Source organism: Otolemur garnettii, unplaced genomic scaffold, assembly GCF_000181295.1.
Source record: "Otolemur garnettii isolate 467f Iridium unplaced genomic scaffold, OtoGar3 scaffold00181, whole genome shotgun sequence".
In the NCBI taxonomy this organism is placed as follows: Eukaryota; Metazoa; Chordata; class Mammalia; order Primates; family Galagidae; genus Otolemur; species Otolemur garnettii.
The window spans coordinates 2,075,600-2,082,582 of record NW_003852576.1 but is presented as its reverse complement, the minus strand read 5'-3'; the positions used below and the strand labels follow the sequence as shown (position 1 = coordinate 2,082,582).

Sequence of the window (6,983 nt, the reverse complement as noted above, 5' to 3'; positions counted from 1 at the left end):
CACAGGCACCCGCCACAACGCCCGGCTATTTTTTGGTTGCAGCCGTCATTGTTGTTTGGCGGGTCTGGGCTGGGGATTCAAACCCGCCACCTTAGGTGTACGTGGCTGGCGCCTGACCCATCAGTTCTTACCCAGAAGCAGTGGAGAATGGCTGAATGGTTTGGAAGAGTTACGTTATTGAGAAGACGCTGGGTAGGTTCTGAACTTGCCGGAAGTTAAGAGAAAGGTAAGGAACAAAAGGAGAGGACGCAGCCAGATTCACAGCCAAGGACACACAGTCTGCCTGGGTCTCTGTAGGGTGGACCCTGTCACCAAACCCTGGACATTGGTGTTCATGTCGACCACCCCATGGGGACCAGAAACTTGGTCCCAATTCTGTCACCTCAGCCTTTGCTGCCTCTGGGCATTGGGGATTATCACCAATGCCCTGACCTAACTCTTCCTCTATCTCTAGATCTAGATGTGGGGTTGGCCAAGGCTAAGTTGTGTGCTCCTATCTTAGCTGTAAGAGACTCTGGGAAGGTGAGCGTCCATCCATTTTTGCATCTATCATTTTTTTTTTTTTTTTTGAGACAGAGTTTTACTTTGTCACCCTCAGTAGAGTGCTGTGGCATCACAGCTCACAGCAACCTCAAATTCTTGGGCTCAAGCAATTCTCTTGCTTCAGCCTCTCAAGTAGCTGGGACTATAGTTGCCTGCCACAATACCTGGCTATTTTTCTTTAGAGACGGGATCTCTCTCTTGCTTAGGCTGGTCTCAAACTCCTGAGCTCAGGCAATCCACCAGCCTCATTTTTTGCTTCTATGTTGAAAGATGCATCTCTCATCCAGAATCACATGAGGAAGAATTCTCTAAATACAGACAGATGGAGTCTAGATGCTGGACATTCCCCCATCCTTCTTCTCCCACAAGGATGAAACTCACTTATAAGAAGCCCCAGTAGGAACTCTGGACTGTAATCCCTGGAAGTTACAGTGTAACCAAGGTGTTTTTATCCATATGGAGCTGCAGCTAATGAATTCTGTGATACCAAGATGACTGGTTCTTCTTGTATACTGATTTCCAGGGACCCTCCTATGTCTTAATTAAAGCTAGAGGCATGAAGATTTAGGAATGTTTGACCTCTCAGTGTGGTCATTAAAGTAAGATAAAGTGCATTAAATTGAATTTTAACAACGTGATTACCTAGAGGCACAGATGAAGATCTGTGTTCTTGTTTATATAGAAAATGAAATTCACATTATCAGTTTGTCTTACACAGCTGAGTAGTTTTTATGTTTCATTGATCAACTTTTACCCTTATAAAAATCCATTTTTAATTGCAATACTGCATGTATGCATGTAGCTTACGAATTCCTGCCGCACTTGATGTGCATTGACTTTTTACATTTCTTGAAAGCAATTTCAATTCATTTAGTTCTTCATGCATTTACTTCCATGTGTTTGTATTGGTATCTCTTTAATTTTCTTGAAAGCAATTTCAATTCATTTAGTTCTTCATGGATTTACTTCTATGTGTTTGTATTGGTGTTTCTTAAATTTTCCTTTCAATTTGAGGCATTAAACTTGACTTCCCATTGAGGAAGCAGAGGGGTTAGCTTTCTTGAGTTCTCCCTCCTTTAAATACCTGCCCTTTACACTTTAAGATAGTTCCACCTCTTGGCTCGGCGCCTTTGGCTCAAGTGGCTAAGGTGCCAGCCACATACACCTGAACTGGCGGTTCAAATCCAGCCTGGGCCTGCCAAACAACAAAGATAGCTGCAACCAAAAAATAGTTGGGTGTTGTGGCAGGCACCTGTAGTCCCAGCTACTTGGGAGGCTGAGGCAAGAGAATCGCTTAGGCCTAGGAGTTGGAGGTTGCTGTGAGCTGTGATGGAACAGCACTCTATCCAGGGCGAAAGCTTGAGGCTCTGTCTCAAAAAAAGAAGATAGTTCCAGCTCAATTTGTTTTCACTGTAAATACTTTTCACAGCTGAGCTAATCTTGTGTAGCATATTAAAAAATCTTTTTTTTCTTTTTTCTGCTTAGCATTGTATTTCCATTCTGTGTATTTGTCTTCAAATTCTGAAACACAATAAAGCACAATGGCTCATCCCTTGGTTCTTATAATTATGTGTGCCTGACATGTTTCCTGGAACCCTCTGCTTACCTGCTCCATTGTGGACTGTTTATTCTTTTTTTGAGACAGGACTTACTGTGGCATCGTAGCTCATAGCAACCTGAAACTCCTGGGTTCAAGCAGCCCTCAGCCTCTCAAGTAGCTGGAACTACAGGTGTGTGCCACCATGCCAGGCTGATGTTACTATTTTTAGTAGAGACTGGCTCTTGCTCTTGCTCAGCCTAGTCTCAAACTCCTGAGCTCAAATGTTCCTCCTGCCTCAGCCTCCAAAAGCATGAGGATTATAGGTAGGAGCCACCACACCTGGCTGGGACTGTTTGTTCTTGAGGCCTGATACACAGCTTTGGAACTAGGATTTTCCCTCACAGTCATATTGGGAGTTTTGACTGATGATTTTTCTTGATGACATTTGTTTTAGTTTTGACTCTTTTTCTTTTTTTGAGACAGAGCCTCAAGCTGTTGCCTTGGGTAGAGTGCTCACAGCAACCTCTCCAACTCCTGCACTCAAGCGAGTCTCCTACCTCCACCTCCCAAGTAGCTGGGACTACAGGCGCCCACCACAACGCCTGGCTATTTCTTTTTGGTTGTAGCCGTCATTGTTGTTTGGCAGCCCAGGCTGGATTCGAACCCGCCACCTTAGGTGTATGTGGCTGGCGACTTAGCCACTTGAGCCACAGGCGCCGAGCCCTGGTTTTAACTCTCTGGGGGCATTGCCCGATTGCTTTGTGACAAAGTGCATGGATTGTTTTTTGTTTTTTTTTTTTGAGATCTAGCATCTGTGAAAATATCCTTTAACCTCTCTTATGATTTATATTGAATTTAAAGTTGCAGATTCCTTCGGAGACGTTTAGAGGCTAAGTCGTCGGATACTCTTCCAATTCTGTTTACTTTGTATATAACTTTTTTTTTCTTTTTGGGAAGCTTTTAGGAAACTGTTTAAAGTCTCCCATGTTCTGAGGTCTTGTCATAACGTGCTGTTCCCTTTCTCCTCCATGGGGAAGGTTTGTGTGGGGAGGACGGGAGGATAATCCTTCCCCCTGTTTTCTCTGCTCCCTCTTTTCTGCAACTGCTGCTCGTCATTTGCTGGAAGTCTTGGGGTTTTCCTTCCAATTTAATTATTGTTCAAAAAAATCCTGATACTCATCCTTGTATCTTTGTATTCTACTTTTGGGGCACATTTACCTTTATTATTCTAACCTTCTATTGATTTTTCATTTCTGTGGTCACTATTCATTTCTGGGAGCCTTTTCCTATTCTCACAATACGGTGAACCTTTGTAAGCAGACCCCCCCCCCAAGGGACTGTGACAAACTGGTCAGCACACAGAGGTGGTCACCATGAGGAACTAGCCTGCTGTACTGATACGCACAGTGGTACGTGTCTGGTCTTTGAAAATTAGGTTAATACAAGGAGGTGGTCAATGTAGGGAGGCAGTCGACTGTGGAGGTTCTGTGTTTCTGTTTTGTAGCGTCCTGTTTGTTCTTTATTCTCTTGGGGTTGTTAAACATGTTTATTTGAAGTTTTCTTGATGTGGCGTCTTTTATTCTCTTGGGGTTATTAAACATGTTTATTTGAAGTTTTCTTGATGTGGCGTCTTTTATTCTCTTGGGGTTATTAAACATGGTTATTTGAAGTTTTCTCCCTGCACTGACTCTCTCTCCTCCTGAAGTTTCTGTCTGTCACACTGGACCCTGTGTCACATGTCTGACGCTCACATTGTCATTTTCTGTTTCTGAGACGCCGCTGACCGAGGCTTTGTCAACTGGTAGCCTCGCCATGGGGTGACCACCTGCTTGCAGAAGTCATCTTGCCTTTCAATTTTAGTAACTGTAGATGTCTTTTCTTGGGCTGGAGTTTCTCCAGAAAAATCTTCCAGGCTCCTCCTATCCAGTGCCCTGGGAATCGAGCAGGGCAGGGGCCAGTGTGCACACTTGCCCTCAGCCCTCTCAGTCAGTCTGGCACCTCCTGGCCTCCCCAGTCCCCATCCTCTCTAGTGAGTTGAACTTTGCAAGGAGCAAATGTAAACATTCTTCTGCTGTGTTGGGAGGAGGGTCTTTACCAAGCTTCATGGTTTAGGAACTATACCATTGGGAGGTTTGCGCCTTAAACACATGTGAGCAGTCCTCTGCCGTCCCTTCCACCCGCCGAGTCCCGCCTTACCTTGCACTTTCTTCCAGTTCTGTGTCCCTATTTGGCTCATGACTTTGGACAGTTCTGCCTACGGATGAGTAAGCCTTGTCTGCCCTGCTTGGCAAGTTCACGCGTCTGCTTTTCATTTTCCAATTGTTTTCCCCGTTACTCTGTCCTCTTCCTTCCTCTTCTCATGAGTTTGTCTCTGCCTCTCACTCATTGTTGTTGAGTGGAGCTTTGGGAGGGAGAGGGGATGAGCCCAGGATTGTGACCTACCACGTGTAACTGGAAAACGTTGAGGTTCATTTGAATGTAGGTGCGCAGTTGTCTGGTCCACTTCAATGGGGGGTGAATTTGATCACTCTTCACTTCCATTCAGAGATTGTTGCTCTCACTGTCAGGATGAACTGAGCGCTACCCTTTCTTGATTTGAGAAAATAGGGGGAAAATGGACAGTTACCTCTAAAGTGTTAATTCCAGGTCTGACCTCAAACCCAGTCACAAGTATAACAAGATTTCCAGTGTTACAAAAAACCCAAAAAAATAGCCCCATCCCTGGAGCCGTGGCCGCACTTGGGTGGGCTTTCTCAGCTCTGCGCCTTACTTTCCAAGAGCTTTTCTGTCCAGGGATTCCGGTTGTGTTCTGTAGGGAACTGAGCTTCCATGATTCCTTAGATTCTATCAAAAAATGCTGCTAGATCGTGACATCTTTCTGATGATAAAAATCACTCAGAGTTTCTTTTGCAAAATGCAGGTTTCATCATGTGCTGAAGGTTTGCATCAGCCAAACAGGTAAACCACAGCAGAATCAGAACCAACATTCTCTTTCAATTTTTCTCCTTAATTTCATTAGTCCTCCAATTTCAAGATTAACAACTGACTTGTTTTTTATAGTGTTTAATATATTGTTAAGGTACATCAAGGATTACTTTTGAATTATTTTGGGTCTTACCCATCGTAAGCAAAAGGGTAGTTAGTTCAAATCTTGAAGGTTTTATGTCCTCCAGGGTTTGAATGAATGTAAGGCAATCTGATCTGATTTCTTATCTAGAGTTTACAAACTCTTTGTTTAAAAAAAATTGTTTACTTTCTCTTGGTAGATATTTTTCTGTTTCAGACACCTCACGTTCTTTTGTTGATTAAGTAAGATGGACAGTATGCGAAGTTCTCAGAGGAAATGGGAGGTTTGAAGGTTCCTGTTGTCATCGTGCCAGATAAAAAGTGCTGGGTGTCTGTTTCATGCTAAAGCTTACTACTGGAAGTGTGGAATACTTCTGTTCTTAAAACCACAAATAGATGCTTCTTCTCATTCTCATAGCTCAAGTGATCATCTTTTTTAATGAGATGGGGTATACCCCGTTGTGGTTTTTGCGGATGGAATGATTAGATTACTTGATGCAGAGCTTGGGGAAGAGTAGCCCTGGTGAGACAGATGATGGAAATTTTACTGGAAGCTAAAATAACAGTAGTTTTATTCTTTTCCTTTTTCTTTCTGCCTGTTTTCCCCTCTTGTTCCTTTAACTTTTCGTTTGTTATTTTTGATTCTTAAAGGGATTTGCCTGTATTGTTTTAATATGTTGGTACATTTATGCATTTCTAACTACGTTTTTACTTAAAGAGATAATTACCTGGGGAACTTAACTATTTGCAAAGAGTTGGATGGGGCAGGATTAGGTGTGGCGGATGTAGTCTGACTTGTGCTAGGTGGACTGCAAAGTATTGTTTTATTACTTTGGAGGCAGTTGGTGGAAGGAGAAAAATCACTTCTGTGCTGGTTTTAGAATCTTCTGTGTTTATGAAAGTGAGGCAAGAGAAAATAAAGAGAAGAAAATAAAAGAAATTTAAGAGAAATAAGATAATATTTTTGAAGGTGCTTTGTAAACTGCTAAATAACATGCAGGTGTTACTTTTTTTTGGCAAGGATTGAACTTAAAGTGAGAAAAAAGATCCACAAAGACTGCTATAAAGAAAAATGAGGAGAAGAAATAACTTGGAATAAGAAGTTATAGGAAAATCCTGATGGGACATTTTTACGTTTCAGTTATTTTTAAAATTTGAAAATTCATTAGTACCTGTACTTCCTATTTGAGCAGTTAAGTGAAAAATATTTTATTAATTAGCCAAAGCAATGTTCTGTTGAAAATAATTTGGAAAAGTCTATCATATGGGACAGTGAGAGTCGCTACGGATAGAATCCACTAGGCGTGTGACCTTCAGCTCTGAACAATGGTCTGCGTGTTGTGGGGTTACACTTTTTCTCCTTCATTAAGGTTTAATTCACATTTGTTGATCTGTCGTGCACCTTCCATCTTGTTCTCATTCAAACCTTTGCAAGGCGGGCATCCTTAGCCTGTTTTACAAACGAGGCACAGAAAGCTGAGAAATTGGTCCAGAGCCACTTACATAAGCAGTGTCAAAACTGTCCCTTCTCCAGGTTTCGAGCTTGGTCCCACTTTTTCCAGATACTTCCCATCAGAGCAATTGGTTCTTTTCGTGGCTCCAAAGATGGTGCTTATTGTATTTCTCTAAAAGGTCTTGTTAAATAACAGTAATCCCCTCCTACACCCCCATGTTTTAAGCTTGGCTGTGTTTGTACTAATTGACTTCAAGTGAAAGTTCTGCCTGGCTCAGCGCCCATAGCTCAGTGGTTAGGGTGCTGGTCACACACACCTGAGCTGGCGGGTTTGAACCCAGCCTGGGCCTGCTAAAAACAATGACAACTCCAACAAAAATA

The 6,983-nt window shown here is 42.6% G+C and overlaps 1 protein-coding gene across 14 annotated transcripts in view; it reads left to right on the top strand.

Moving 5' to 3' along the window:
- APBB2 (amyloid beta precursor protein binding family B member 2) overlaps nt 1–6,983 on the top strand; it is a 377,881-nt gene that overhangs the window by 127,235 nt on the left and 243,663 nt on the right. The window lies entirely within an intron of this gene.